The sequence below is a fragment of the Metopolophium dirhodum genome, chromosome 8, assembly GCF_019925205.1.
Source record: "Metopolophium dirhodum isolate CAU chromosome 8, ASM1992520v1, whole genome shotgun sequence".
Taxonomy (NCBI): Eukaryota; Metazoa; Arthropoda; class Insecta; order Hemiptera; family Aphididae; genus Metopolophium; species Metopolophium dirhodum.
In genome coordinates, this window is record NC_083567.1 from 9,566,824 (window position 1) to 9,584,781 (window position 17,958).

A 17,958-nucleotide genomic window follows, 5' to 3' on the forward strand; every position below is an offset into this window, starting at 1 on the left:
ACTACCCAATTTTAAGGTATATTAATTCATCGTAAGCTCTCAGCGTAATTATAGTATAATTAAAATGAGTAAAATTCTTGGGAAATATCAAATCTCCGTGCAACACGACAGTACATATTGTGACTTCCGAAAACTCAAGACACTAATAATAAAACTTTAAAACATGTTATACAGAATACTTACAGGTTCATTTACATACAACTTAACTTAACTTATTTGAGTATAATTAAATGCATAAATTCATAGGTGTATTGATAAGTATACTAGAGTGTACAGCGTACCTATACACATAACAATAATTGTAAAGAAATGCGAATACTAAAATTAAGCTTTAGGTACCTACGATAGATAGGTACATATTATAGTGATATATAAAAGTTATTTTATTTTTGGAGCTTAACATTTTTATTCATTTTTATAGTCTGAACAAATGTGAACACTATTAGTGGATTTTTAAGTAGATATATGTGACTATTTTAGATTCTGAGTGAAACGATGAATGTATTGATTTTACAATGATGTGTGTTTTTTTTTTTTATTTTTTTTTATTTTTTTATTTTTGTGTCTGTGTACACGATAAGTAGTCGAAATAATGCTTCGATTTTCGACTTCAGTATCTTGTTCGATGGGAAAGTGAATATCGTTGGTGCATTGGGGAGGTCAAAATTTTAATTTCCCAGTAGTTTTCAAAAGCGATGTGAAAAACAAAAGAAAAATTAAGGAAAAACGGGAATTTTTACGCAAAATCGATTTTTAACAAAATCGATTTTGGTTATTGGTGTAACTCTAAAACAAATGACCGTAGATGCATGAAATTTTCACTGGTTGTTTATATTTGCATTTTCTATACACAATACAATTTTGAAAATAATTTGACTTTTTTTGAACTGTTTACGGACATTGTCAGTTTTCAGTTTTTTTAAATTTTTTTTCTATAAATATCAATAAAATTTTATTTGTTGGGTAAAAAAGCTTGAAAATTTAATAGAAGGCTCCTAGGTTATTGTTTCAAAGGCAGATGAAAAAAATTAAAAATCCTTAGTCACAGTTTTTTTTTATACACGTTTAAAGTTCAAATCTTGAAAAAATACGGAAAAATCACGAAAATTTGCAAATTATTTTGAGTTAGAAATTCATAAAAAATTTTCTTTTTAAATCTAAGATTTTAAAATCTAATACAAGATTCCTCATAAGTTTGTCTAACTTTATCAAAAAAAAAATTTCTACAAGAAAGTCAAATTAAATTTTTATGAGCGTTTTAAATTCTTATTTTTACAACATTAGATATTCACTCGATTTCTCATGTACCGATTTCCTTATTTTCTTGTAATTCAAAAACGAATAACTGTAGATACATGAAAATTTCACTGAATGTTTATATTAGCATTTCCTATACACCATACAATTTTGAAAATATTTTGACACTTTTTGAGCTGTTTACGGGCATTTTCAGTTTTCAATTTTTTTAGTTTTTTTTTCTATAAATATCAATAAAGTTTTATCTGTTGGGCCAAAAAGTGTAAAAATTTAATACAAGACTCCTGATATATTTTTACAATAGCAGTTGAAAAATATTGAAAATACATAGGCACAGTTTTTTTTTATAAGCATTTAAAGATCAAATTTGGACAGAATTTATCAAAATCTCGAAAATTATCAACCATTGTAATTAATAAATTATAAAATGTTCAGTTTTTATAGCTAAGGATTGAAAATTTAAAACAAGATTCCATGTAAATAGATAATTCGGTTACCAAAAAATCTAAAAAATACACAAGCACAGTTTATTTGTATAGTCATTTTAAGTTCAAATTTGGACGAAATTACATAAAAACCTAGAATAACTATTTTAGTTATTTTGTTGTGATTGTATAATATTATTCGTGGGCACTTGAAACTTCTAATTTGTAATATTTTCATCGATATATTATGAAGATAGTATCACGGTTTGTTGTTGATGTATAACGCGTTATATGTACCTAATGGATATTGTGATATGATTAATTTGGAATTTATTATAGGTCAATTTTTTTTTTAATACCATAGATAAGTGTATAATATGTCTTATACCTAGACTGACATATCGTCTCCACTCAGAATCGTTTTTCTTATACAATGATATATCATTGAATTCAAATTTAATACCATCCATTATACAGTGACCCACTTGTAACCTACAGTACAGCAGAGCGACATCCACTTGCCCACCTTTTTTTTTATTTTTAGGTATTATAAGTCATATTTTAGACGATATGTTCAGCAGTAGGCATATTTGTAGATAATATATTTTTTGCATTTAGTAGATACGATACTTTAGACAGTTAATCATTAAAAATTCTCAGTAGTCAGAACAACACCAACAATTTGAGCCAAACGTTAAAATATGAAACTATTGGTTTGAGTTATTTGGGTATTTTTAATAGGTAGTGTTTAAAACTTTAAATTCAAAATCCGATAATTTATTTATGCTTATTCTAAAACCACAACTATAATTTAGGTTAGGATAATATCATATAAACGAAAAATTTGTTTGTAATGTTAAACACTTACAGTCTTTAATAATAAAAAGTTTGTGTCAAGTTGATAGTTGTAGTATTAATAAAATATATAATTTGTAAAAGTTGTATTGATCGAGTTAGTATATTTAGTTTAGTAGAAGCACCAATCAAACTACAAATATATAAATCTTTTCTCAAGCCTATTTGTACATATTATGGACTACAACTCTGGGGCACAGCAAAAAATCTAATGCCAAAGAAATCCAAGCGTTCCAAAATATATAGCACTCCCCAACGCCCCAGCATAATATAAGTAACTCCAACTAAACAATACTTAACGATTTTAATACGAAAATGATCGTTGCGGAAGCACGCCTCTTTTATACGCGTTTTCATAAGCGACTCCAAAATAATCTCAATCCCCTTATAAAGGATCTCCGTCCTAACACTACCTGCAGGGTATCCTCAACGTAGGTTAAAAACGAAGTGATGTCGTGACTTACTTCCTATATAATCCATATCCCTAATAATAGATTGTAAAATGAAATAATAATAATAAGATAACAATTAATCAAGACAAGTGTCGGTAATGCATGACAGTTTAATCAACCCCTTCATGTCAACTTCCACCTTCCACCCTTAGTATATGTAAGCATGTTGTGAATCTTATGTATGGGTTGTATATTTCAAATAAATTTTTAAAAAAAAGCTTAGTATAACAAAATGCAATTTTGAGCGGGGTGAGAATAAAATAAATATTGGTTGATTTATTTTGAAGATAATACTCCAGACATTTTTACCTGTACACCCCTCAGCATAATATGACATAATACAAATTCAAGCTAAAATCTATAAAAAAAATTGTATTTGCCCATTTCACGTTTACATAATTTTCTGAAGACTCCACGAACGAGTACGTTTGTCATTATACAAATTGCGAACCTCATCATAGATACATATCATAGTTAACGCAATTGCGTTATTATACATGTACTACTTGATTAATAATAATTGGTGGAATGCCTTAAGCAACATAAATTAATAACCATGTTCTTATAATATCGTACATAAATGCTCCAAAACTGTTGAACACAAAACTTGATGCCCATACACATATTAGACGTCATATTATAATAATATAATGTAACAATGTAGATGAAACTTTGAAGTATCAAAGTTTTAGACGAATGTGATAACCAGCCAGAAGCAGTATGAATACAACTCTATAGGTATACGAATTTACTAAAACAAAATAAGCCATAGAATTGATGGATTTCTATAAGAGCAGAAAACTTTTTCGCCAAACCAACGGTTTTTGAGTTTATTGTTTATATTAACAAAAAAACATTTTTTTTATATTACCTATATTTAATCAAGTCGACTTTTTTTTGAAATAATTTTATTACGTACCACGTAAACGTAAATGTTCGTAGAAATAAATAATAATTAATCATACACAAAACAACTTAAATGTTTGATACTCGTAATCTTTACATGAAATAATAATTAAATAATTAAGAGGATGTCAGCGCACTATTGGTTTTCTCTCTCTCTCTCTCTCTCTCTGGCCCACGCGCAACATAGACAAAACGCATTTGCGCAGAATCCTTTTTTTTCTATGTTTTTAAGTTATCTTAGAGTAAAATCACCCATTACAAAAAAGATAGAAATAATATTTTTGAGGAAATTTCATATCGATTTCTTTAAATATTGTTTCAAAACAATTTAAACATCATTTAAATTTACAACATTTTTTTGTTTATTTTGAAACTCAAATACAAAGTCAAATAACAATAAAATATAAAATTGATATGACATACATTCCCTAAAAAATATTATTCTCTATCTTTTTTGTAATAGGTGATTTTACTCTAAGATGACTTGAAAACATAGAAAAAACGATTCTGCGCAAATGCGTTTTGTCTAAGTTGCGCGTGGGTCAAATAGAGAAAACAAATAGTGCGCTGACATCCTCTTAAACTGAAATGTTTTTAAACTTTATTATATAAGTATTTTAAAACTCAAAATAACAACAATAATACAATACAGATTTAATTAATAAAAATTCTTAAATAATTAGGTACCCACCTACCCACTTTATTGTAATATACACAATTACGTAAAATATATTAACATATAATATGCATATTAGTTTCTGCTTTTAAAAAAAGTTTTTCTGTTACCTATTTAAATGTTATTAATTTGTGAGTTCTAAATAAATTAAATATAATGTACCTATCCAAATAAAAAATATTTCAACATTAAAATATGTAGATTAATAAATTAATAAAAAACCAAATAAATAAGTGCAAGATATTAAGTGCAATATCTTAATATTATGTTTTTAATGATTTAATCTACCTCCAAATGTACAATGATTTAACGCATATAATAAATTAATTTAATATTATAAGTTTAAGTCACATTTTATGTTATAAAGGTAACATATTAAGCTTTTAGGTATTCATTATACGCGTTAAATGTGAATATTTTTAAGCGTGGAAGCAATATAGTCATTGCGAATGAGCCATATAATATGTAAGCGTATTTGTGAAATTTTTTTTAAATAGTAGCATATTGAGTATATATTTTACAAGTTTATATTATAAAATATATACTCGAGGATAGTAGTCAGCAATTCATTGAACTTTTATTTAAAGTACGTGGTTTATTGCAATAGACAAATGGGTTGTTTTGAAGAAAAAAAATAATCTTGATTACATATACCTACTTACTTCAGAAACAGAAAAATATTATTATAAGTGAAGCTTTCTTTTGGATATACCTACAATAAACAAATTCGTTTGAAAGCCAAATAAGACTACTAAACAAACAATATATAAGGTAATAATTAATGTTTAATTTTTTTTTATTAAGTTCAAATAAAAGTAAACATTTTACTAGAAAATGTACATGATTTTATAGACTATTTAGATAAAATTATATTTCTAGTCAACGACCAGCAGATTGTAAACACGTTTTATAAATTAGAGAAGTATATTAGTATATTTAGGTACAAGTCTAAACGAGTATACCTATAAATTGTATTAAGTATATTATAATATATATTTAAAAAATATACCTATATTCTATTATATTATAATATCAAAGAATAGAATGTCACATAGTCAAATAGTTTTCATTTTTATAATTATTATAATTATTAGAAATGGTTGAAAGTTACTGACGAATGCATCTACTGAACAAATAATTAATATTTAATTTTTTCTCATAAGTTCAAATAAAACCATACATTTTACTAACAAACGTATATGATTTCATAGACTAAACAAAGAAAATCATATTTCTAAGTCAACGACCAGCAGAATAGCAGATTGTAAACACATTTTATAAATTAGAAAAGTATGTAATAGGACAAGGATGGCAAATCGTACCATACGCGTGTCCGAGGTGGCACGTGAAAAAACTATGAGGGCACGCGAAAATTTAAAATATTTGTATCATATATTATTTTTAATAATAAATAACATCACAATGTCTACAGATAGAATAATCGTTATTGACCGATAAATAGTCGTATGCACATCGTGTCCCTCTTTTATGTACCTCTTTTCATAATTTAATGTCTCGCTCGAAAAAAAAAGGAATTATTTTTAGTACGTAGTGTCAAAATAATTTTCCACACCTGTCATATGACTATATAAGAGTATTATGTATATATTAGATTTAAAAAAAATAACCACATACTATATTCAAATATTATTGTTTGGGCAATAGTCGTGTACCAAAGAATAGAGTTTTAATTTGTATTAATATTATTATTATTCTAACCAGAAATTATGGTTGAACTACGTTATACTGACCGTGTGTCTTCTCTTCAACCGCTAAACCATCGTATTCCGTCGTAAAAGCGGTGGTTTTACATGTCTCGGAGATCGAATAATATATTATATTTTTCAAACGGACGAAACAAATCGAATTCGCAAACCATCTATCCGTCTGTAAGTACGGAGACGAGACGTGTGTATGTTCGTAAGCAGAATTATTTTAATATTACAAAATAATATTATTTATAGGCTTATTGGCCCAGAGAGAGAGAGAGAGAGAGAGGACACGCGGACGATCGGTAGACGAGTTTACGGGAGTAATCGCGGCACAGACTAAACGCGTGCCGTCGGCGAAAAAACGAATCCGTCGACAGTCGGGCGCCAAAAAAGTTACGGCTCTCCTCCAAATAGCTCTTCCCGCGGAGCACATGCGCGCGTGTCTCGATAATAATATGTCGCCGTCGTCGTCGTCGTCGTATCATCATTATTATTATTTACGCGTCCGAACGTCTAATTATCAATTTGCACGATTGTGTAACGATCGTGAACATCTCTCGTGTTATAAGATACGGTTGGAATGCCGACGAGTGCTCGTATGTGATATCGTGTGCATTACAATGACAATTATTGTCATAATTTTCTCGTCGCGTGTCTTATTGCCGATCTCGTACTCGGTGGCGATTATTAGGTCCCGCGGTTTTGAACGCCCCCGAAATGCCCTAAAAAATAACCGAAAACGCCTCTCCGACGCGCGGTAAAAGTAGTACGTTCTTGAGATATTTTTTTTTTTTGCACGCGACTGCCAACGCATGCTAAAGGAAAACGACTTTTTTAACATTTTTAGCGTGACTTTTTCATCTCGACTAAACCGACAATAATACACAAACAACAATTCCAGACTTTGACAAGCGCACAATCGATGAACAGTATACTGAAAATAAATAATAAATATGCGACTGTACGTAACGTCCTACCCTGACCAATTGCTATTGTTATTTGTTCGAGTCCCACTCGTTTGTAATAATATGCGCCACATCCGATAATCGCTGGAGATAGATAAAGACGTTATCGCATTTGTCATACAAGAACAATTGACATAATATTACAGTACGGATGAAAAATACCAAAAAAAAACTATTAAGGTAAATACAATCAAGTCTCGACAACTCGAATCGCACAGGGAATAAAAATAAATTCAACTTATGAATTTTTAGAGTTATATACATCAAACACAACTTGAAAACATTTCAATAAGGACAAGAAAAAAATTTGAGTTATTGAGATTCGAGTTGTTTTAAACTTTACTGGTATTATAAAAATAATATTTCAATTGATATTAGATATATGTGTTTTGAATTTCCTGATTTACACGATCAAAAGTTCATACTAAAATATAATAATGGTTAAATAAAATATTAAAATAACCTGAAAATTATAAACAATTGCTCTAAAAATGTAAAAACCTCAAACAATAAAAAAAAAAGCAAAATTAAAGTTTTACGTTTTAAGTATCTGTTACGTGAAACGAATAATATACTATCGGATTGCATTGTCCCAGAGCAGGGGTGCTTAACGACTGCTTGAGATCATTTATTAACCAGCACGCAAAAGTATTCTACAAAAAAATTGAAAAAAAAATTAATTCAAATTAATTAAAAATATAACGTACCTATGTAAAATAAAACATAAATTAATATTTCATATTATCCTATTGTTTATTGTCAACTACTTCAGGCCTGAAAATGTGTCACTGCAGAGTCCTTGTCATTACCACTTACGTTTTTCAAAGTACTATAAGATAATATTATCCATCACCAATATATTATACCTGTCAATTTAGTTGTATTACTTAATTAAAGTCTTTTGGAAAAATGTTTGTTTTTATGGCCCTTGGTGAAATAAGTTGGTCACCGCACTGTCTTAAAGCGTCCAAAAAATAGTGCACTTTACGTTGCAATCCTGAAATATTAATTATTCTTGATATTTTTTCACAGACACTACTTTATACTTTTCAGTTCTAAATCGTAATTTTATTTTGACGTAGCGTTTAAAGACGTGAGTCACAACGACCGCCGTTCCGTGTCAACAAGATTTCAAGTTTAATACTTAAGTGCGGTTCCACCCTATTCATTATTAGGGCTGGGATTTCGATGCACTTTGCATTTTGTTTTCTGTAGAAAAAACATCATGAAGCTAGCCACGCAAAGCTAGTTTTGTAACATAATAATATACGTATCATGTTTTTTTTTTGAATCAGAATAAAAAGTTCCAGTATTTTCTGACTATTTTATTTTTTAAGGTTATTTATTTATTTTTTTACGGCGTGTACATTCCCTAATCCCTTCTATATTGAATTATATTGCAAGTGCGTGTAGACGAGTTTCATTTCTAAAGTAACACATATAAACTCGTATTATACACATATATATTATACACGTGTATATATATATATTAGACTTTAAATATGTGTGTGTGTGTGTATATTTAAAATACAAAAAAAGAGAGAAATTGGACCGGTATGTGTATTTTATCGTAATTTTATTAGTATATTATATTAAGAAAATAGTACACATATCAGTAGAAAATATAATTAATCAAATTATTGAACCATTCAGTAGTTGTAGTAGTCTAACATTGGAAACTCGGTGGGCCTATATTTAGCCCTTATGTGACGAGCGAAATAGACGAACGAGTGTCGTTTTGTAATGCGCCGAAAACCTGCAAACGAATACATATTATATTCGGACATATTGATTATTGGTCATTGATCAGACGAACGCGGCTTTTTATCTTTATCAGTATATTACTATAAATCGGTTACATGCCCAGTATACAGTAAATATATAGGTTACACAGATTACATACGTCATATATAGATATTTGCAGCCATTATACCACTAATACAGGGTGATTCACCAAACGTGTTCACCACATTTATTTTTAGAATTATGAAATATACTTAAGAAGTTAAGATCATTTTTTTTAAAACATTGAATTTTTTTTGTACCACTTAAGGAGCGTCCTGAGGCGACACATATTCCTGTTTTTAAAACGAGAACTCCCCTTCTGCACTGTTAACTATTTACCGGATAAATTTTCTGGAAATTTTGACTGATTAGAATCAAAATTCAAAGGAGTAGTTTTTGTGTTTTAAACTTTACGTGCTAGTAGGATAATATTATAATGGGATTAGAAGATAGGCTATGGCGTTTCAAAAATATTGGTGATTATAATATTATCAATCCATCAACAATAATCATGTGTACAAATTCAGGTATTATTAGTAGTATTATCCAATATCCTTGGAATAAACCTTTTTATGAAACTGGGAAACTATATATAGGTACTCTTTGGGTACATAAAAATTTTCAAAGAAATTATCAACTAAAATATAGTTTACAGTAAATAGGGGGAGGGGCTCTCATTTAAAAAACAGACGTTTATATAGATCGCCATAAAAAACGACACTTGTGCAAACAATTTAAATATTTGAAAAAAATTACCTTTGAGTATAGTATTTAAAAATTCTAAAAGTCAGAATTCGAATGAAAACAGTACTGGGCATGTCCGGTGGAACTACCCTGTATGCATATTATATTACTACCTACTATTACAACACATGATATGGCTGCCTCTTAATCTACCCGTACACCGTGTGCGACCAGCCCACAAAACGTAACCACGGGTGTGCGTTATATTTTAAGCCATCGGTTGCACATAATTCATAAACAATAATATTATTATATTATATGGTGTGATACGGACGCGTACAATAACTTACGATTGGTATATAATAATAATAATAATATAGTGTATATATATTATATACTTTATCTACCATATATACCGTACACGAAAACCTATATTTTATTTTGTGTCATTCGCAAACATTTTATAAGTGTAATCATTATTTTCGAGTTCCGAACGGAGCAAACGCGTTTTTTATTTTTTCGCTTCATATTTTATTTATAGGTATTCGTCGTCGTCGTTATTTGTAATAATTATATTCGTTTTAACGCGTTCGGCAGCTCGATTTTTATTTATATTATTATTTAGTGATAAATACTAAATGTAGGAACGTCAATTATTTTTCGTTCGGCGCATCCCATTGATCGAGGGGCATAGGTGTACAGAGTGTAACAGACAACAGTAAGGCCTAATAAATAAAAATAGAACAATTAATACTAGTTAAACGTATAATGAAAGTTATGTGGATAATAAATAATTAAAAAATATACTTATGTCAGGAAGTTCCCAAATAGAATATTTTGAAAAGAGTTATTAGGTCTATTTTAACTGAACGTTTTTACCATCAAAATTTGACTAAAAATTAGATTGACAAATTAGTTAATTAAAATTCTTTCAAAAATCTTAAAAATCAAATTTTAAAATTTTTTATATTCAGTATTTAAAAAAAAAAATGTTTTACTGTACTTGTAGCTGCAAGCGCCTATAAATTAAAAATAAAAAAATAACGTTTAAATATTGATTAGAACAATAGTTATTTCATGTGTCGGGTCTTTCTGTTTCACCTTGTAGATTATTATACGCCGTCGTCGTATATAATAGGGACCTACCTACGTGCCAAGGTTCTTGAGAAAACTACAAATAACGTTTATATTTTATACCGCTATATTATAAAACGGATACAGGACGATAACTCGCGTTTATTATTTCCTTCGATTTCGTTCTAATTGAAAAAGTAATCAGCGTGAAAATTGTAAAAACTTTTACTTTCGACAACCATCGAATTGCTTTTAAAATTAAATTAAATGCGTATAAAAATATTAATCGTTACAGGGCGCTTGTAGTGAATAACACGAGTTTTTTAGTGAATATAAAATACTTAGAACAATATTTCTACTCACATAGGTAGGTATAAATATTATAATAATATTATCTCACATAAACCCATCCATCTATTTTGTATACATAAATACATTTATAATTTATAATTTCACCTATAGAATATAATACGAGTATGTTCACCGTGGACTGTGGACATACCGACAGATAAGTTGCTGAGATATTATGTTATAGTTATACTGATCTCTATGTTAACAATTAAAATTAAAATAGAACTCGGGTGACAAATTGATTTCAGGCGCGTACTAAATGATATTCATCTGTATTATAAGAAATCCGGGAAAATATTTTTATTTTTTTTTTAATTATATAAATCAATACTAACGTAATAAATTGTTTATTTCGATTTCCGAATTAATGTTAACTTTGTTTTTACAAAGTTGAGTTTTTCAAATGTTTTTTTTTTTTAAAAAAACTTTAAAAAGTAAAAGTAATATTTCTCAGTTGTAGGCAAGCAGTAAAAAAAAAGCAACAATGAAATTATTTACGGTACATGTTTTATTGACAAAACTATTTTTGGGTAAACCAATTTCCACTGGTAAAATATGTTTTTTAAACTTTGATGATCATCATTGCTTCTAAACTATTATGAAAATAAAACATTGCAGCTGGCTCCCATCAAAGAGAGTGAAGTTGCTGACCGTGATTATAGTGTACTAAAACAATAAATTAAGGTATTTAGTATTTACTACATAATATTTGTTATTTTAATTTATAATTTATCATGTCAAATTGTTCCAATACATTTTAAAAATAATAAACCTCGTTGATTTGATAAATTAATTAAAAATCTGCCAAATAGATGTATTTGAAAATTCAATATTTAATCATGATAGTGTTGGAAAAAGGAAGTGGGAAACACACACCTATAGAAGAAATTAAAAAAAATACATGCAATTTGTTTGAATAATTTTTTGTGAATAATACCATCGTATAAATTTCAAGACATTAGCTACACTAACGTGCATAATATAAATATATATATATTTTTTAGTAAAATAAAAATTCATAATTAACTATATTATTCAATGTTGGCTCTTATTCTAGTATAGGTATTTTTACGAATTCATATTGTTTATGAACAAACTAGAAAAAACAAACAATGAAAATGTATACACAATTGAAAATTCTAAGCAGTTTAACTTGAGAAATAAATATAATAATGTTACTATTTATAATACATTATGTATATAAATCTTTATACTTAACTCTTAAGACTTATTTGCATATTATACCCACGAAATTAACTATTACAAACAGTATTTAATATTTTTTAAACACTATATGGATACATAAATATAATATAGACATTTCAAAAACACCCTTGGCATTAAAAATAATAAGATTTATTTTACGCATTAAGTAGGTACCAATTATATAGGAAGGTAATAGAAATTACTAACAAATGTGATTTACTAACTATAAATATGTAATAACTTTTGTTCAAACCAATATTTTTTTTAATGTAGGTACTTGTAAATAAGTAATTATATTTACAAACATGAAATATTTAAATATCGATTAAAATAAAATTTTATAGCCTAAAGTTCCATATTTAATCATATACTTGAGTTCATCGTGTTACAATCTGAGGGCATTATTATAAATGCTCTATATACAAGGTAACGTAAATGCCTGACAAATGAAATAACTTTTGTTCTAAACAATACTTAAACTTTTTTTTTATACCTTTATAGTATATAGTTTATTGACGCTTTCGATACAAGTAAGGTAAGCATTTTTTATTTAAATTGTTTATATTGTGCTGTATTACTTATTTATTTAAGTGTAAATATTTTTTTTTTAAAGCAAAATATTATAAAATATTATAATATTATTTCTATATTTTTAGTTTTATTAAACTATGCGTTTAAACGTTTTGACTTCCAAGCATAAATAATATGTTCGATATTAATATATTATTATTGTTTATAGAAAATGTAATTCATTTTTGTAGATTCAATGGATGTTGTCATTTTCTAGAGTCAGTCATAATAGTGTGTTTGTGACGAAATGAGTATCTGTTTGTGTACGTCTGTTTTTTTTTACTTTGTTTACTTTACTACACATAATAATATAATATATAGTATATTATGTTTGTTCGGGTAAAAAATGTTTGCTTACATGTTTTTATCTTTTGCTAATTGTAGGTATTAAAAATGAATCCTGTATTTTAGTCTATAATATTATAATGACTACCTACGTGATGTTGTGATATAACTCGCGACACCGTTGAACGCACTTCACCGTACTTTTTCATTTGCGTAGCTTAAAACGTAATAATATACAAAAACATTTAAAAATAACCGTAAAAAATATATTGGTAACGCGTTGTTTATCGTGACCGAATGGAAATCTTTGTTGTTCTTCCTGTTTTCGTCGTATATAGTTATACGAAATCGGCTTAGGGGGATACTAGGGAAAAATTCATGAATATATATGCGTTAAAAACAGTGTGCTCAACATATAATACGCCATTACCCGGGGGCCAGGGGAACGCCCACGCGTATCTTGCCCAAGTCTTTGATTAAGAAAAACTATAAATAAATTAAATTTTAAAACTTGATTAATCAGCACTGAAAGTGTAAACAAAGGTATAATAATCTTTTTTGTACAGTAATAATAATAATAATAATACGAAATTACTAAATGAGATGTAATAGCAATTTGGTATAAAGTAAATATGGCATTATAACGTAATAGTTCATTTTTTAAAAAAATAAAAATTTCTAATTTCCGATTTCTTATTTAACATTATTAACCAACAGTCATTCAGTGTCCGGAATGCCAAAATAGTGAAATTCTACAAACAATTAATAATTTATTTAACTAAAACATAAAAATTACTCCCATGTTTAAACTTTTTTTTAAGAATCGTCCAGATGTTATCAAATTAAACAGTCTATGTCATAATGAATTCTCTTAAATCAAAATTGAATAATTTATACAAATTCATACATAAGAAGATAGAAGTTTTAAGTAAATATATCCTAGGTACCTAGGTCTAGAGAGTACTCACTACTTTTACTGGGAGTTTCGAGTATTGCACATGACTATATATTATAAAGCGACGATAAAATCTGCAGTCATATCGATTAGTTGTGATTTCAGGAATAGATTTCACTATTTCAGACGACTGACCATTTTCTATTGTCATGAGACCTTTATAGAAAATACAAACATTTGAGCTAGAGAAACCATTAGTGTCTATCATGACGATCTGTTTGGTCTCCATTGTTGTGCCGTGACCATAGGTGCTTTAAAATCAAAACGGAGCAAACGTCTAATGGTTTTGCAATCTAATGTTTCTATACTTTTCTTCTGTCAGAGTTTTTGAGTAAACAGTGCAAAATAGTTTTAAAACATGCAGATTGTAAAATGGTCCCAAAATTATTTTAGCAGCATCTATACTCCAGAAATGTATGTTTTGGCAGTACAGTTTTTGAGAAAATCGGTTACACAAAGTAACACGACGTAGAGTACACAAAATAGGTAAATATTGTTAAATGTTGACAGTTTTCAACTAAGCCTAATAGCCTCGCTCAGAATAATTCTTTCAAGGGCAACGATTCAAGACCACCTGCAATGGCCAATAGCACAATATAGGTACTCAAATCCAGGCTTGTAAATAATAATCAACCCTTAAGCAGGCGCATGTCTATTTTTAATGTTCACAGTCGCGTATAGTAGTCCCCATTTTTAAAACTGCTTAAAATATATATAGAAATTGTTTATTTTTTTTAAATTTATAGACATAATGTAACCATATGATGTACAAACATGGATAAAAATGTTATAATAAAAAAATTAAAATAAAAATAAATACAAAACTATGTGCATAAATAAAAATTATACAATGAAAACTTTAACTTCAAAATTTCATTAAATTAATATTTTAACTTCAAACTGTTATTTTTAAGACATAAACAAAACTTTTTACTATAAGTTATAACAGAATTCGTTTTAATTAATTTTTTATGTATTTCTTTGAGATCAAAGATGACATATATTTAGCAGACGCATGCTTTTTTTAACGTTCATAATTGCAAGGTGGTCCATCAGACCCCTTTTTTAAAAATACAGAAAATATGTACAGAAAAATCAATTTGTTAAGTTCAAAGACAAATAATACCCATAATGGTTTACCATATATGATATACAAATAATATGTTAATAGTTAATTATACACATTATATTATAAAAATAAAAGTTCAAAAAAAAATTATTACATTAGTACAATTTGTGTGGGGATAAATATAACTCACTCCCGTTTTAATATCTATTTTGAAGCCGTTTTTAAAATTTTCTTTTTTTACGAAAATCATTTAAACGTTATTACCCATACAAACCATCTTTTAAACATACAAACATAATATACAAATTTTATTTTTTGTAATATATAAGTTTTATTGTTGTTAGGGGTCAACTAGACCCCCACGGCCCACGCGTCTGTATAAAGGTTCATTCTGTAATTTCTGTTAAATATTAATAGATACCTATGTTCTATATTATTATAGTACAAACTTGTAACTTTATCGTTGATTCGCGTATTATTTCTTTTAAATTATTATTAAAAATTGTGTTACTTTACATAATATCATATATAAGATACCTACTACATTATTAAATCAGAACAGGGCAAACGTCTAATAGTTTTGCAATAAAACGTCACTACTTTTCTTCTATTGACATTTTTGAGTAAATATTGTAAAGTAGTTTAAAAACAAATAGACTATAAAATGGCTGTAAATAATATTATATTGGTATTCTGAAGTATATACTCTGAACGAAATATTTCTTGGAAGTATTTACAGTTTTTGAGAAAATCAGTAACACAGTGACACGACGTAAATTACACAAAATAAGTAAATATAGACAATATAATATAAAACATAATATAATGACAATTTTCAGTAAAGCTGAATAGCTATGCTCAGAAAAATTGTTTCGTGTGAAATGATTTAAGACCACCAGTGGCATTGCTCAATACCGGCATCAAAATTTATAAATTAAAATATACTCACTTGATACATTTATATTAGAGGTTCCTAACCTGGGGGTAATTACCCCCTAAGGGGTAAAAACACGATTTTTTGAGGGGTAAAAGTTAAATTATTTATTTTTATTTTAAGTACTCATTTTAAGTTTACTCATGTAAATGATCATTATTTTTTTTATTACTCAACTTTTTTTTGATAGGGAGGGGTATTTGTTAATATCTAACCTGACTTATGGGTAATAGTCTCAAAAAGGTTGGGAACCACTGGTTTATATAATATATTGTGATACAGGCTTGTGGATAATGATATTCAATAAATCATTAAGAAAAATGTGTGTCTTTATCGTCGATTCGCATATCATTGAATTTGAATTTCTATTAAAAATTGTGTTAAGTAAGGCTTACTCACATCCCTAATATTATAATATATGATAATTTATTATCACAATAGGTATTTTAAAATTGTACTTTAAGAGACTCGTATAATATTATCCTTCCCTTCTCTTCCGATGGTATTTTTGAGAAGTTAATATTTTTTAAATATTTGAAGAATTACAATTCATTGATCCTTAGCTGGTTCTGCGAGCCTCGACGCGACGTCGATGTCAGTTGTTACACGGACGAATGCAAGCGTACAATAAAAGTGACTCGCAATTGTTAAATTAAACAAATTTCTAAAAGTAAAATTAATTCTATAACGGGGTAAGTAGATATATAATATAAATATATATTATAGAGAGAGTTGGTGGTTCTCTTTGTGTATAATAAAACATTAAAACGTGGTATTTTTTTTTTTATAAATTATAAATTTTCGTATCTACAGCTTCTGCCAACGAGTTCCATTAAACGTGACTAAACGTTTTATTGTAATGAATATATTATATTCATAGTATTCTCATAAAAGTGGAATATTTTAGATAGCTAGAGACCGAAATTAGAGTAAAAGAGAAAACCCAAGAGCCTCTCGATGTTCTGAGAATTAAAAAAAATAATCCAATATTGTAGAGAAAATCCCTTCGTTGTCGTACGTAGCTAGTTGTAGGTAGTCTTACTCCGAGTAATGCATGTAAACACGTTTACGGTATAAAATGTGTATCATTTTAAAATACTACGTGCTGTATTAATAATAATATCATACTTGTGTAGCCTCTATAGGTACCTACGCGTTGTACCTGTAAATCTAATAAGACACGAGATATCCTTTCTTCCTGCAGTCACTGCCTTGATATTTATTATCGTAATATACCTAGTACATAACTAAAACGATAACACTCGTAAGTATATAAGTATGCACGTGCACTTAGACGCATAATGAGTACGTAAATCAATTTTGGATGAATGCACTCTGGTGTCAATCCGGTTAAGGCGAGACGTACATCCGGGGGAACCCCATTGCCCCTGAGCTGCAACCATATAATATTATGTTGGAGTAAAAATAACAATAATAATAATAAAGCTATTTAGCGGGTCAGAATTTTTCTCTGCGCGTATAATTTATATAATATTATAATATAAGAGCGAAAGAATTTAATATACGCTCCGCCGTGCAGTTCGTTGCAACAAGATCGAATGTTATTATAGTTTTTTTTTTTTTATGGATACGATGGCCAATATCATTCAAATACGTTCAGCGCCTCAATAAAGAGGAAATCGGTTATTGGTTTTGTCGATAAATATTTAATGCACATAATATACAGAGTGATTCGCCAAGCATGATTACCTCTATTTTCTTCAATAATGCTGCAGTTGTTTAAAATATGATTTTTGGAATTTTTAAACAAAATTAAAGACAATATTTAGTTTTTTT

At 28.1% G+C, this 17,958-nt stretch overlaps 1 protein-coding gene and 1 long non-coding RNA gene across 4 annotated transcripts in view; one reads left to right on the forward strand and one right to left on the reverse strand.

Annotated features, from left to right (window-relative positions):
* The window catches only part of LOC132950148 (neuropeptides capa receptor-like), a 150,847-nt gene extending 144,207 nt beyond the window's left edge, over positions 1-6,640 (reverse strand). For all 3 annotated transcript variants that reach the window (XM_061021394.1, XM_061021392.1, XM_061021391.1), the window contains exon 1: positions 6,323-6,640. The gene's annotated coding sequence lies outside the window, so the exon portion shown is untranslated. The remainder of the gene's footprint in view (positions 1-6,322) is intronic.
* The window catches only part of LOC132950149 (uncharacterized), a 123,838-nt gene that overhangs the window by 25,635 nt on the left and 80,245 nt on the right, over positions 1-17,958 (forward strand). The gene's annotated exons all lie outside the window — the stretch shown is intronic.